Source organism: Odocoileus virginianus, chromosome 14 (assembly GCF_023699985.2).
Source record: "Odocoileus virginianus isolate 20LAN1187 ecotype Illinois chromosome 14, Ovbor_1.2, whole genome shotgun sequence".
Taxonomy (NCBI): Eukaryota; Metazoa; Chordata; class Mammalia; order Artiodactyla; family Cervidae; genus Odocoileus; species Odocoileus virginianus.
In genome coordinates, this window is record NC_069687.1 from 15,574,772 (window position 1) to 15,589,430 (window position 14,659).

Genomic DNA, 14,659 nt, shown 5'->3' on the forward strand with positions numbered 1-14,659 from the left:
AGGCTGCTGCTCTCATTTTTAAAGTAGATGCAGCCCTTTGCATTAAGATACAGTCAAAAGTAAAATCAACTATGGTATTTTAGTTTCACACTAATGGTAACTATACATAAAATTTGCATACTGATTCATCTCCTGTAACTTGTCTTTCAATGATGTTTGAGCAAAGAGAAACTTTTGATAATGTTGCTAGGGTCATGCCAACACTTCTATTTTAACATATTTTCTGACTTTTGCTTCACATGTAAAAGTGATGAAAATTCTTTATGATACCAGCATGTAGTAGAAGCTAACAGCAGAAACAAACTCCAGTGCTGTCAGCATTATGGAAGAAAAGGGGGTTGAATGTATCAGAAATTCTCTAGCCATATTCTTTCAAATTTTAGTCAGGTGTGGTTATTGCCTCATAATGAGAAACTCTTCATTAAATCAGTATTGTTGTTACAATCTATTTAAGACAAATTAATGTGAAATCTATTTATTTCTATTTCATTAATATCATTGGAGGGATGATACCTATAGAAAGAGTCACTCAATTCTTGCAAAAGAATTTTGTTCAGTTAAATGTTTGCGTATTTATTTTTAGAAATATATTTTAATGTGAAATGGAATAATACAATTTCCCTTCTCAAATTATTTTATCCAAGATAAGAATTTTCTATTAAAACACTGGTCATACGTTCATCCCAGCAGCATGTGAAGTTCATTTAGCTACTCTGATATTTCTAACTCTTTCTGCTAGGCTGAAGGTACACTATTTTAAATCACCTCATAAATGTCTTTGGTTGTAAAAGAACAAATATGACTTAGAGTTTTAAAAATTTGAAACTGTGGAAAGCAAATTCACTTTTCTGTAAAAAAAAAATACAGTGTACATATGATCACTTTCTTCATAATAATTAAGGAATAGGGAATGATGCAATGATTTAAGAAAGTTTATTGCACTCACAACAGTGGTCAACAAATCCTTCACTCTGAAGGAAAACCTTTCCAGAAAGTTTCCAGAAACAATTGAGCGTACACTGTAATTCCGCTATGTGAGTCATCTTCCTTTAACTGAGCAACAGGTATTTTTTTCTAGTTGCCTCATCAGTAGAACTAAGTAGGACTAACTAAGTTTCCATCTCTGATTCCATAAGAAATCTCTGACAACAAAGGGCACGACAGTCACTGCAGTGGTCCACAAAGTGGTAACTCTTCTATACTGTTATCAAAAAAGGCAAGTGACTTTAACCCCAACACCCGTAAATCTAAGAGGAGGAGTGCCCATTATGAGTGCTAACCCTGTTATCTTCTATTCTATGATCATGGTAACTTTCTGTCACAAGCCAGACTAGATCTGGTAATTAGGTGAAGGAAAATATTATGCTTGTTTTTGCATTTGACCTCAATACTTCGGGCTTCTCCAATGGCTTAGTGGATAGAGAATTCGCCTGCAATGCAGGAGATATAGGAGATGCAGGTTTGATCCCTGGGTTGGGAACACCCCCTGGAGAAGGAAGTGGCAACCTACTCCAGTATCCTTGCCTGAAAAATCCTATGGGCAGAGGAGCCTGGTGGGCTCCAAAGGGTTCCAAAGAGTCAGTGACTCTTTGTAACTGAGAGACTAAGAACACACACACATTACTTTAAGAAGAATTCTAATGCCTGAGTTACTTATTTTTTTGCTATTCCATGCAGTTTCCTCTTCTTGACACACAAATAGGTATCTTGATAGAATACTTTGTGTTATTTGTTAATACGATACAGAATCATTTCCTTTGTTCTTCAGTATTTCCTCTTGGTTTCCTTCAGCTACTTACATTATAAGATATGATAGAACTCAAGGAAGCTAAGACACCACAGAAAACACACAGAAGACTAAAAGTTTTGAAAATCTACAGCCTCACAAGCGTAGAGGAAAGATGATGAATCTTAATGTTAACAAAGATTTCTCAAGCTGTTAGAAGAAAAGAAAAGAGAGCTAAAAGTGAAATGAAGCTATCTGAAAAGCTAACGGGTCACCATATCCTGAGTACAACTTCATGAGTCCAGATCTAAATGACAAAGATACTGGAAGTACGTAAGATTAGGTTGGGGAAGCCCTGTGAATAAAGACCTGAGTCAGGATCCCTGAGGATAGTGTGTTAGTCAGACAGATCCCAGAGCAGAAATGGCTGCAAAGTGTTTCTGAATAGTCTTGAAGAGTTTTTCATAGCCCAAGAGAAATATTGAACAGGGAGATAAATTCCCATGTGCCAGAGAGGGGCACAGAAAGAATAAAGGAGTTATTCTCAACCTAGACACCTTAAGAAAGAAATGAATAACAAAAAGTGACCTCTATGGGCAGAAAAACTGGAGAGGAATGTAGTTGCCTCAGAAGATACCATCAGGGAAAGATGGTGGTACAAAACAGAAATGTCATGTCCACATTGCAGAGAAAAAAAAAAAAAAAATATATATATATATATACACACACACATGCAAATATATATATATATATATATATATATACACACACACACATGTGTATATATATATATATATATATATATATTAGCACGTGTGCTCAGTTGCTGAGTCATGTCCGAGTCTGCAATCTCATGGAGTGTAGTCTGCTGGACTCTATACCCACTGAATGGAATATTACTCAGCAATAAAAAGGAGTGAATTATTGATGAATGTTACAACATGAATGAACATTGAAAAAATTAAGCTAAGTGCAAAAAGTTAGGCACAAAAGCCCACATATTGTGTGATTCTATTTACATGAATAGTATAGGCAAATCTTGAGAGACAAAGTAGACTAGTATTTTCCAGAGGGAAGAGAAAAGGAGAAAGTGAATTAAATTTCTTTGGTGTGATGCAATTTTCTCAAATGAAATTGAAGTAATTATTGAACAACCTTGAGAATATACTAAAAAGTATGAAATCATACATCATAAAAGGATGTATTTTGTTTGTGCATTGTAATACGTCACAAACAAAAATAGACTAGAATGAAGGCAAAAAAATCTTAAATCATTGTCCACACCTCTGTCAGAGAATTGTCAGTGATGAGGCAGGCACAGAATTCACGACTAACATGAAATTTTCCATATTTGTGTGATGAGAAGAAATTTGAAGTCATTCTAGAGACTGTTTGGAAGATCCTGAGAAAGACAAAGTGTGATTTTCAGAAGCAAAGGAGGATGAGTAAAAACTGACAATGTTCAATTTTCCCAGTGACAGTTCTGAGAACACTTAAACAAGGAGATCTGTGGGAGGTGATTTTTAAGTCTATATCTTGAAATAGGCATTTCTAAAATAGCCGTATCTTTTCCAGGAGAGAATAGAAAAAAAATCCAGTAATTATCTTCCAAATGAGATAGAAACACCAAATTAGCATGCCCCTTAATATCACTAAGTGTAGTGGGTTGTGCATAACTACTACACCCTTCTTCTATCCTTTATCCCCTAATTAAAGGGAGTGAGGATCTGTAGCCAGCCATACTGACCTAGTCATGAAAATTCTGGATATGTAATATATGTCTGTATCTATGTATGTTGGGTTTGGAGTGGAGCTACTGATATCTGTAGAGTCACAAGCTGATGTGCCTATAGGTGTTAGTATTTTGGAGAAATGGATTCAGAATAGAGTTTCAGGATATAGTACCACTTGCCAAAGATATTCATTGGGAGGTATTCATTACCAAAGCATTCATTGGAAGGACTGATGCTGAAGCTGAAGCTCCAATAATTTGGCCACCTGATGTGAAGAACTGACTCATTGGAAAAGACCCTGACACTGGGAAAGATTTCAATCTTTCCTGGGGATGACAGGGGATGAGATGGTTGGATGGCATCATCGACTTGATGGACATTAGTTTGAGCAAGCTCCAGGAGTTGGTGATGGACAGGGAAGCCTGGAGTGCTGCAGTCCATGGGGTCGCAATGAGTCGGACGTGGCTGAGCGACTGAACTGAACTGAACTAAAGATATTCAACACACACACACACACACACACACACACACAACATTCTTCCCTGGAAGTATGAATCTTAGATTCAATTAAACAAAAGTGTGTTGGGAAACAGACTAAAATTGTTTCTTCTATATGATAGAATTGATGCCTAAAATAGAAATTAATATAAGATCTAGAAGCCATAAAGATATAATCAAGTTATGGGCTTAATATTATTGATCTGTAAAAATGGATTCTTTTTTGGTTAACAGCAAGCAGTCTATTTTTATTATTCATCTTGAATAATGTCTTGGATCCTCCCAGGACTTTGGTATTTCACTTTTTTCTTTCTTTTTTGCTTGTTATTTAGTCACTGAGTCGTGTCTGACTCTTCGAGACCCCATGAACTGCAGCACGCCAGGCTTCCTGTTCTTCACTATCAGCCATTGCCAATTTCTATTTTTTTTAAAAACTTTTTATTCTGTATTGGGGTATAGATAATTAGCAATATTGTGATAGTTTCAGGTGGACAGTGAAAGGACTCAGCCAAACATATACATGTATCCATTCTCCCACAAATTCCCCTCCTATCCAGGCTGCCAGTTAACACTGAGCAGAGTTCCCTGTGCTATACAGTAGTAGGAAAAAGGGATTCCTAAGTGAAGCAAATCAAGATATCTAATGACCATTCACGGTATCACCATGTTGATTGCTATATTGTCAAGGGCCTGTCGTTAAACATTTGTTTTGACAATAACAAGTTGGAGTGTGTGGACTATATCTGTGCTTCTCCCATACCCACCAAGGCTCAGATGGTAAAAAAAACTGCCTGCAGTGCAGGAGCCCCGGGTTCGATCCCCGGGTCGGGAAGATCCCCTGGAGGAGGAAATGGCACCCCACTCCAGTATTCTTGCCTGGAGAATCCCATGGACAGAGGAGCCTGGAGGGCGACAGTCCATGGTGTCGCAAAAGGGTCAGACACGACTGAGAAACTCTCACTCACTTTCACGTGCCCATTAGACAACTGAGTCCCTAAGTGTGGTATTCCATTTTTGTGGTCGGGTTGCAGGAAGATGGAGCATATAAAAAGGCAACACACAAAAATCACAGAAGTGGAATACAGTTTTGATGTGTGCTTATGGTAAGAAAGATTACTTGAATTCACATGAAGAAGAAGACTGATGACAAAAATAACTCATGGCATTCAAGTCTATGTAAGCAACTCAGTTCTGCCTTATACATCATAGCATGTGTCTCACTGATGATGGTCTAAAGGATCAGTACTCCTGAGAAGTGCTCACATGTTTACAGGCTGTTGTTTCAATTTTGGATTCCTAGAAACTAATACATAAACCGTGGATTAAGGACCATTGGTTTAAATGAACTCTAAAATCCTTTCTAATTAAAAAATTTAGTGACTCTGTATTGCACATGGGAGGAGGCCTTGTCATTAAACTGACACTTAAATTTTATTTTACCTGAGCTTGAAGACTTGCTAGGTAAATTTTTATTTGATAAAAATGACAATATTTAGTTTTACAATCTTCCTTTATTCCCTGTAAAACTGTTGAGAAAACCATTTCATTTATGCTTCAGTTAGAGAAAATCTTTTTCTTTCATTGACTCTTACAAGTGCCAATTTGATAGCAATAGTTTCATCTAATGGCATGACAACAGTAATTTCACTAGGATCTCTTAAAAAGCAGTGTGGTGACTCAACTTATCAAAACTTAGAATCGAAAAATAAGAAAATGTTGTTAAACGCTTACCATCAGTAATTTTTGGGTTCAGCTTTCACATGTAAAGAGCTTAGATCATCATTCCATCTTTAAGAAAAAGCTAGAGAAACTGAAATTTAATGCTTTTTTCTTGAATCCTTTAAAAGTTACAATTGTGGACTAAACCAACACCCTAAAATCTGGAGAGACAGGTGCATTCAGAAAAGCACAGGTGAGATCTGCTTACTAGGAGCAGAAGCTGTTGGAATCACAGACTTGTAGGAACATGAAAATAGTGATTTTGACCAATTGTTAGAAGCTGAGTGTAGATCGATGAGAAAGTGAAAAACTCCTGAGGGCTCCCCCCCTTTTTTTTAATGAGCTTTACCTCCAAGAAGCCTTATAAGATTCTAATAATGAAGAGTCAAGAAAGATCACTTTGTGGTGCTGGCAAGGGAAGAGGTATAATCACTGTGAAATACATACAGAGCTCTCTCCATGACAAAAGTCTAGTCTCTAGATAAAGGGACTTAGTGCATGCATGCCTACTCAGTAGCTTCAGTCATATCCAACTCTTTGCAACCTCATGGACTGCAGCCCACCAGGCTCCTCTGTCTATGGGATTCTCCAGGCAAGAATACTGGAGGGCATTACCATGTCCTCCTCCAGGGGATCCTCCCTACCCAGGGGTTGAACTCAAGTCATCTGAATTGCCGGTGGATTCTTTATCTACTGATCCACCTTAAAGCTTAGCTTCTTTTGTGAGAAGGGAATTACTTCCATTTCACTTGCTACTGACTTCCTGTTTTACCTAGGAGAAATATAACCAACACTCAATGGAGTTAGAGGTGCAAGAAAATAGGTTTGGGATGTGGTACCCCCAGAAAAGAGTAGGGAGCAGGAGGAGAAGCTGTCACTGGAAAAACATTTCTGTTGGTTGAAGCCTTGAGACACCCCTGAGAGACTGAGATTTCATCAGGTTGTAGAATTCCCTTCTGCCTCCGCTGCACATGGTTTACCATCAACACCTCCTCTACATCAACAGGGCTACAAGCAACAACAGTGGATTATAGTTAAAACAGTTCTGCAAGATAAAGAATCTTGCTGAGGAAGAATATTTACTGAAACCCAAAGACCAGAGAGGCAGAAAAACAAGGATCTTAGAGGAACCTAAAGCTTTGTTACCCAAAGCTATAGCAAACTTAAACAAAGATCAACTCCTGGCCCGAATAGAGTAAATCATTTGCACTAAAAGACTATTTATTTCAGTTCTAGTTACCTGATATAGCATATCTGACTTTCAGCAAAAAATTACAATACATGCCAAAAGGCAAGAAAACAGCATCATCTGAAGAGATAAAACAAGTGCCAGAGTCAAATTCAGATAGGACACAGATGTTGGAATTATCAACAGGAGATTTACAATAACTATGATTAATCTTCTAAGGACTTCAATGGAAAAATAAGCAGCATGCAAGAATAGGTAGGTAACATAAGCACAAAGGTGGATTACTTTAGGAAAAAGCTAAGGAAAAAGCTAATGGAAATTCTAGAAAATGGAAATGCTAGAAATGAAAAAAAATACTATAATAGAAATAAAGAATACCTTCAATGTGTTCATCAGTAGATTAGACATGGCTGAGAAAAACATCAGTAAGTTTGAAGATAGGCCAAATTTCATTTCACATCCTGAAATACAATGGGAAGGAAGAATAAAACAAACAAACGAAACCAGAACAGAACACCAATAGAACCATGGATTGATAAAAACAAATGTAATATAACATGCAATTAGAATGTTAGGAGTAGAAGAAAAATAAAATATAACAAGATATATTTGAAGTAATATGGCCAAAATCTTTTCAAAATTAATGGCAAACACAAAACCACAAGTCTAAGAAATTCAGAAAAGACTAACCATGATAAATATCAGAATCTCTGTTGTTGTTCAGTTGATAAGTTGTGTCTGACTCTTTTGGACCCTATGGGCTGCAGCACTCCAGGCTTCTCTGTTCTCTACTGACTCCCAGAGTTTGTTCAAATTCATGTTCACTGAGTCACTCTGTGAAAGCATAAACACAAAAAATCTCCCCCACATGGCCGTATCACATTTAAACTGAAGAAAATCGAGGGGACAGGAAAAAATCTTGAAATATTTCAGAAGGAAATGTCATCTCTTGGACATAAGAAGAAAAAGAATTCCTTTTTGACACAATACATCTGGTCTGGCTTCATGGAAGTTAGAAGAAAATAAAGTAAAATATTTAAAGTGCTGAAAGAAAACAAAGACTAACCTAGGATTATATGGCTAATGAATTTCTCTTTCAAGAGTAAAGAAGAAACAAAAGCTTTCTTGGACAAACACTGAGGAACTTCATTACTAGTAGACATGCTTGCAAAAAATGTAAAAATTTCTTTAGGCAGAAAGAAAATTTTATAGAATGGTATCTTGGATGTACACACAAAAGGAACATCAGAAAAAAATAAATACAGGTAATAAAATACTTTTTCTATTCTTCATTAATGGAAAAGGCAACTTTGTTTAAAGCAATAGTAATAGCAACATACTGGATGATCCTTGCATATAGATAGGTGAAATAAGTGAAAGCAGTTGTCACAAGAGGTGAGAGAAAAATTAGGAATGCTATGTTATAAGTAACTATGTACTACAGGTGAAGTTACTACTTCAGTGTAACTTGAGTTGTTACAGTGTCAGTTGAGGTGGGCTTAGATTAGTTAGAAATGTATCTTAGAAACACAAGAGCATTCATTTAAAAATTTCTAAAAAGTGGTATAATTTACCAAGAGCAGAGATGAAATTGAATCACATACAATGCCAGTCAAAACCAGAAACAGAAAAAAAAGGTGTAAGAAGGCATAATGCATGAATAGAAAGCAGTTACAAACATGGTATATATTAATCCAACCACATCAATAATCATTCAACATACGACTGGTCTAAATGCAACAATTAAAAGTCAGAGACTGCCAGCATGGGTATAAAAATGAAGATAAGCTGTTATGCCATATACAAGAAATCCACTTTAAAAATAAAGACCCAGATTGGTTAAAAGTAAAGAGATGGGATAGAGAAATATATGTCAAGCTAACAAGAGTCAAAATAAGTTGAAGTAGTTAATTTCAGACAAAGCCAATTTCAGAACAAAAAAGCTTACCAGAGATAAATAAAAGCAATGCACAATGACAAAGGGATCAATTCCCCAAGTAGCATAATCATCTTAAGTGAACAGAAATCTAATAACAGGATACCAAAACAATTGAAGCAAAATATTTACCATTGATTGAACCATGTAAAGACAAAACATTGACATAAAAAGATATAAATTTTTCAGTATACTTATTGTAAGCATAATACACTTTACATTATGAATACATACATACATACTTAGTTACAATTCTAATTTTGACTGAAGCTGTTAAGGATTAGAATCACATATATCTACTAATCTAAGAACAGATCAAACTGGTACATTATCTAAAATGCTCTCATATAAGGTGAATAGATCCAGTGAACAAAAGACAGATTAAAGAAAAATGTGAAGCAAATTTATACTTATAAAGCTGGAATTATAAACATATAGCTTATTGTTTGACTCTGGTAACAAAAGGGAATAAACAATGGTATAGTGATCATTATTTTTAAAGGCCCTAATTATTTAAAATCATGAACATTTGGTCAATCCAATGTAGAATTTCAGGCACAACTTTATTCCAAGAATGCAAATATTTACTTATTTAAGTTGATGACTAGATCATATAACTAGAAGAAAAAATCTCAGAGTGATTGGTTCTCTGATCATAAATCCTATGCAGATGATAAATGAAATAATAAATGATTTGTATCAAAATATTAATTCAAAAAATATTTAGCAAAGTCCTACAAAAATCCTTACCATTTTATAATAAATATTATATAGAGAGAGCTCTAATGCAAATGAACAGGAAAATTAGTAAAGAGTAAGTATTAGTAAAAATAATCAGCTTTTTTTTTTAATTTTTTAATTTTTTTTCCATTTATTTTTATTAGTTGGAGGCTAATTACTTTACAATATTGCAGTGGTTTTTGTTGTACATTGAAATGGATTTACATGTATTCCCCATCCCAGTCCCCCCTTCCACCTCCCTTTCCACCCCATCCCTCTGGGTCCTCCCAGTGCACCAGGCCCGAGCACTTGTCTCATGCATCCAACCTGGGCTGGTGATCTGTTTCACCCTAGATAATATACATGTTTCAATGCTGTTCTCTTGAAACATCCCACCCTCGCCTTCTCCCAGAGTCCACAAGTCTGTTCTATACATCTGAGTCTCTTTTTCTGTTTTGCATATAGGGTTATCGATACCATCTTTCTAAATTCCATATATATGTGTTAGTATACTGTAATGGTCTTTATCTTTCTGGCTTACTTCGCTCTGTATAATGGGCTCCAGTTTCATCCATCTCATTAGAACTGATTCAAATGAATTCTTTTTAATGGCTGAGTAATATTCCATGGTTATATGTACCACAGCTTCCTCATCCATTCATCTGCTGATGGGCATCTAGGTTGCTTCCATGTCCTGGCTATTATAAACAGTGCTGCGATGAACACTGGGGTGCACGTGTCTCTTTCAGATCTGGTTTCCTTGGTGTGTATGCCTAGAAGTGGTATTGCTGGGTCATATGGCAGTTCTATTTCCAGCTTTTTAAGGAATCTCCACACTGTTTTCCATAGTGGCTGTACTAATTTGCATTCCCACCAACAGTGTAAGAGGGTTCCCTTTTCTCCACACCCTCTCCAGCATTTATTGCTTGTAGACTTTTGGATAGCAGCCATCCTGACTGGCGTGTAATGGTACCTCATTGTGGTTTTGATTTGCATTTCTCTGATAATGAGTGATGTTCAGCATCTTTTCATGTGTTTCTTTGCCATCCGTATGTCTTCCTTGGAGAAATGTCTGTTTAGTTCTTTGGCCCATTTTTTGATTGGGTCATTTATTTTTCTGGAATTGAGCTGCAGGAGTTGCTTGTATATTTTTGAGATTAATCCTTTGTCTGTTGCTTCATTTGCCATTATTTTCTCCCAATCTGAGGGCTGTCTTTTCACCTTGCTTATAGTTTCCTTTGTTGTGCAAAAGCTTTTAAGTTTCATTAGGTCCCATTTGTTTATTTTTGCTTTTGTTTCTAAAATTCTGGGATGTGGGTCATAGAGGATCCTGCTGTGATTTATGTCAGAGTGTGTTTTGCCTATGTTCTCCTCTAGGAGTTTTATAGTTTCTGGTCTTACATTTAGATCTTTAATCCATTTTGAGTTTATTTTTGTGTATGGTGTTAGAAAGTGTTCTAGTTTCATTCTTTTACAGGTGGTTGACCAGTTTTCCCAGCACCACTTGTTAAAGAGATTGTCCTTTTTCCATTGTATATCCTTGCCTCCTTTGTCGAAGATAAGGTGACCATAAGTTCATGGATTTATCTCTGGACTTTCTATTCTGTTCCATTGATCTATATTTCTGTCTTTGTGCCAGTACCATACTGTCTTGATGACTGTGGCTTTGTAGTATAGTCTGAAGTCAGTCAGGTTGATTCCTCCAGTTCCATTCTTCTTTCTCAAGATTACTTTGGCTATTCGAGGTTTTTTGTATTTCCATACAAATTGTGAAATTATTTGTTCTAGTTCTGTGAAAAATACCGTTGGTAGTTTGATAGGGATTGCATTGAATCTATAGATTGCTTTGGGTAGTATAGCCATTTTGACAATATTGATTCTTCCAATCCATGAACACGGTATGTTTCTCCATCTGTTTGTGTCCTCTTTGATTTCTTTCATCAGTGTTTTATAGTTTTCTATGTATAGGTCTTTTGTTTCTTTAGGTAGATATACTCCTAAGTATTTTATTCTTTTCGTTGCAATGGTGAATGGTATTGTTTCCTTAATTTCTCTTTCTGTTTTCTCATTGTTAGTGTATAGGAATGCAAGGGATTTCTTCATGTTAATTTTATATCCTGCAACTTGACTGTATTCGTTGATTAGCTCTAGTAATTTTCTGGTAGAGTCTTTAGGGTTTTCTATGTAGAGGATCATGTCATCTGCAAACAGAGAGAGTTTCACTTCTTCTTTTCCTATCTGGATTCCTTTTACTTCTTTTTCTGCCCTGATTGCTGTGGCCAACACTTCCAAAACTATGTTGAATAGTAGTGGTGAGAGTGGGCTCCCTTGTCTTGTTCCTGATTTCAGGGGAAATGCTTTCAATTTTTCACCATTGAGGGTGATGCTTGCTGTGGGTTTGTCATATATAGCTTTTATTATGTTGAGGTATGTTCCTTCTATTCCTGCTTTCTGGAGAGTTTTAATCATAAATGGATGTTGAATTTTGTCAAAGGCTTTTTCTGCATCTATTGAGATAATCATATGGTTTTTATCTTTCAATTTGTTAATGTGGTGTATTACATTGATTGATTTGTGGATATTAAAGAATCCTTGCATTCCTGGGATAAAGCCCACTTGGTCATGGTGTATGATTTTTTTTAATATGTTGTTGGATTCTGTTTGCTAGAATTTTGTTAAGGATTTTTGCATCTATGTTCATCAGTGATATTGGCCTGTAGTTTTCTTTTTTGTGGCATCTTTGTCTGGTTTTGGAATTAGGGTGATGGTGGCCTCATAGAATGAGTTTGGAAGTTTACCTTCTTCTGCAATTTTCTGGAAGAGTTTGAGTAAGATAGGTGTTAGCTCTTCTCTAAATTTTTGGTAGAATTCAGCTGTGAAGCCATCTGGTCCTGGGCTTTTGTTTGCTGGAAGATTTCTGATTACAGTTTTGATTTCCTTGCTTGTGATGGGTCTGTTAAGATCTTCTACTTCTTCCTGGTTCAGTTTTGGAAAGTTATACTTCTCTAAAAACTTGTCTATTTCTTCCAAGTTGTCCATTTTATTGGCATAGAGCTGCTGGTAGTAGTCTCTAATAACCCTTTGTATTTCAGTGTTGTCTGTTGTGATCTCTCCATTTTCATTTCTAATTTTTTTAATTTGGTTCTTCTCCCTTTGTTTCTTAATGAGTCTTGCTAATGGTTTGTCAATTTTGTTTATTTTTTCAAAAAACCAGCTTTTAGCTTTGTTGATTTTTGCTATGGTCTCTTTAGTTTCTTTTGCATTTATTTCTGCCCTAATTTTTAAGATTTCTTTCCTTCTACTAACTCTGGGGTTCTTCATTTCTTCCTTCTCTAGTTGCTTTAGGTGTAGAGTTAGGTTATTTGTTGACTTTTTTCTTGTTTCTTGAGGTAGGCCTGTAATGCTATGAATCTTCCCCTTAGCACTGCTTTTACAGTGTCCCATAGGTTTTGGGTTGTTGTGTTTTCATTTTCATTCATTTCTATGCATATTTTGATTTCTTTTTTGATTTCTTCTATGATTTGTTGGTTATTCAGAAGCGTGTTGTTTAGCCTCCTAATCTTAGCTTTTCAAGTAACACTTGGTCTATGGGCAAGACTGATAAATTTAAGCAATATATATTGGTTTAGCACATCATCTGGGAAAAAATAAGGAAATTTAACTCAGTACTAAAGCTTAATCTTTGATTATAGTTTCTTGGGCTCTGATATTACTATTATTGTGAAATGGAAGGAGAAGGAGAAAAAGAAAAGAACTGGTAAATGGAAAAAAATTTCTTCCCTTCAGTAAGTTCTCTGTATGGCCATCTTTTAAAGTAAGCATTCTCTAAATACACTTTTAAAGGAATTTCTCTGGTTTCAAGGAAGTAGAATAGAGAAAACAAATAATCTGGATATAAAGATTATCTTTTTATTTACCCAGTGTTTTCATTCCTAAATTATCAAGTGATGAAACAGAGTTGCGTTTAGTTACAAATTTGATTGAATAAACCTGTAACCACTTAGAATACATTTGTTCCAGGAATGTGATTAAATTATTTTAATTAAGTTTTAATACCTCTAGGACAAAAAATGCTTGTACAAATTATATGTATTTTGTTAGGGTGTTAGGAGAAGAAATAGTAATATTCATGAATTGTGTTAGTTATATAATGCAGGATATGTCCTATTTTATCAGGGTTTTGTTTCAAAAATCTTAGTTTAATCTTCCGGCTTCTTGGATTAAAAAGAAAAAAAAAAAAACCTGAACAGAACAGCTCTTTAAATGTAAGCCCAGTATCCCAATAACATAGTATAAAACGTCTTTTGATTTTAAGTTCATTTGATGCTGTAATAACTTCACATCATGCTGAAGAGCTTCAACTGAAGAAAAATGGAAATGACTTATTTTACTCAGGGGTGACATGAAATCACATTTTATCTAGTACATGTTTTACATATTATCCTTGATTAACTTTATGTTAAGTGTTCAGGCAGAGGTTTTGAAAACCCTCCTTTAGAAATGTGGCTAACCTGCTTGTAGGAGGGAAGAAAACAATTTTTATTTGGGCCATTAATCGATAAATGAGCAGCTTGGTTCCTGCTGAAAAACTGCTCTTGCACTGTCAGGTAGAAGCAGTTATTAACTAGTCTCTGAACAGAACATGTTATTTCCATTACTTTCATCTTTCCTGATGAGCAGATAAATGGATAGGAAAAATGAGTTGGCCGAAATAGACAGAGCTGAAGAGAATGTATTTGCAAGGCATCAAGGTGTAAATGAAATTCCTAACAGCATCTTTTGTATCTGTACATTTGAGTAAAATTAAGCCTAAGGAACAGACTGATTATGTGTGAGAATATGTCACAGTTCATGTTCATTTTGGATTCAGGAAAGCTAACTATTATAGATAAAGAAGACAGATTCTAGCCTCAAGGAGTTCATGGCTATGAAAACAGAGAAAGAGTCAATTGAAAGTCTACGAGTGTGGTATGCGAGGTGACATAAGTCATCCAAGGCTGTTCCGAAGTAAGCTAGCATGGAACTTAACCCATCATATTTAAAGCCAGGAAGGCTTCTTGGATTGTTTTTATTGATGCATGAAACATTTTTATTGATGCATGACAAATGAATGAGAAACAAATGACATTTTATGGTAG